We start from the raw sequence: 2,034 nt of genomic DNA on the forward strand, positions 1-2,034 counted from the left end.
GGTAGTGACACAATCATGACTCACTGAAGCCTCCAACTCCTGGGTTTAAGCATTTAAGTAGGTATGACTACAGGCATGCACCGTCACACCTGGCTAGTGGTTTTTATTTAATTTTTTTTTTTTGTAGAAACAGGTCTCACTATGTTTCCCAGGCTGGTCTCAAACTTCTGACTTCAAGTGATCCTCCCACGTCAGCCTCCAAAAGTGTTGGGATTACAGGCATGAGCCATCATGCCTGGCCTCTTTCAATGTTTTATAGTTCTCTCTGTACACACCTTTGACCTTTGGTTTAATATATTCCCAACTATTTTTTAATGCTATTGTAAGTGGGATTGTCTTCTTGATTTCTTTTACAGATAGTTCATTGTTAGTGTATAGAGAATCACTGCTGATTTTTCTTTGTTGTTGAGATTTTATTTTTCTGTCTATTTTTTTTTTTTTTGAGATGGCGTCTTGTTCTGTCACTGAGGCTGGAGTGCAGTGGTGCGATGTCGGCTCACTGTAACCTCCCCTCCCAGGTTCAAGCGATTCTCTTGCCTCAGCTTCCTGAGTACCTGGGATTACAGGCACACGCCACTACACCCGGCTAATTTTTGTATTTTTAGTAGAGACGAGGTTTCACCATGTTGGTCAGGCTGGTCTCGAACTCTTGACCTCATGATCTGCCCGTCTCCACCTCCCAAAGTGCTGGGATTACAGGCATGAGCCACCATGCCCAGCCTGTTGTTGAGTTTTTAAAATAAGTATCCTGCAACTTTACCAAACTCATTTATTGGTTTTAACCGTTCTTTAGAGTCTTTGGGGTTTTCTATATATAAAATGATGTTGTCTTCAAACAGGGACAATTTAACTTCCTTTCCAATTTGAATGCCTTTTATTTCTTGACTGGGACTTCCAGTCAAGAAAAGTAAAACAGAAGTGACAAGAATGGGCATCTTTGTCTTGTTCCTGATTTATTTTACAGAAAAAGCTTTCAACTTTTCCACATTCAGTATGCTAGCTATGAACTTCTCATATATGGCCTTTATTATGTTGAGGTACTTTCCTTCTTTTATATATTGGCAAACTATAGTTGTATATATTTATGGAGTACAAACTGATGGTATGATTTAAAAAAAATACAATGTGGAATAATTAAGTCAAGCTAACCTACCCATCATCTCAAATTTTTGACATTTTTTGTGATGAGAACATTTGAGATTTACACTTAGTGACATTGAAATGTTCAGTACTCAGTTGTTAGCTATAATCGCCAAACTGTGCACTAGCTCTCAAAAAGAATCAAACTTATTTCTCCTATCTGATTGAGGCTTTTTACCCTTTGACCATCATCTCCCCATTCCTCCAGCCCCCATCCTCTGGTAACCTGTCCCTGCCCTCCTAGTTTAAAAACTGTCTTCTTGGCTAAATATATTTAAGTCATTGCCTAGCATATTACAAAAGTACCAATTACGTATATTCATATATTTAAAATATTCTTGTAAGCATAAATACTCTTGTTAACAAACAGGAAAGCACTACTTTCTTTCCAAATAACATTTTAGAAAATTATAATGATGAGGATAGCTATTGGCTAATATACTACCTTCTATGGCCAAAATTCCAGAGCACCATTTAAAGTACTTCACAAAGATTTGTCCAGTTTTCTGGTGAGAACATTTAAATCCTCTTAAAAACTTGTTATTTGGGGTATTGCAAAGGATAGATCAAACCACCTTAAAGGGGGAGAAATGTGGAGCAGAAGTTTCTCATGTAACCTATCAGCTGTAGAGCTAGATTCATGGCCACAAAGGCACCAGTGATCTTTCTCACAGCAGACAGAATCGGAGAGAATCCTCCCCAGAAAAGGGTATCTGACCTGAAAACTCTGGGTGCCCATCTCTACAGTGTTCTGGCCAATGAAGAAGGAAGACTTCCTTTCCAACTGCAATACAGAAAGGTCTGGGGAAGAACTTTGGCCCAACTGGAGCCATGTGCCCACCCCTCAGATTTACTGTGACAATGGGATGAAAAGACTACAGTTAGCAGTTCCAG

Source organism: Mandrillus leucophaeus, unplaced genomic scaffold, assembly GCF_000951045.1.
Source record: "Mandrillus leucophaeus isolate KB7577 unplaced genomic scaffold, Mleu.le_1.0 Scaffold964, whole genome shotgun sequence".
NCBI classification, from domain to species: domain Eukaryota; kingdom Metazoa; phylum Chordata; class Mammalia; order Primates; family Cercopithecidae; genus Mandrillus; species Mandrillus leucophaeus.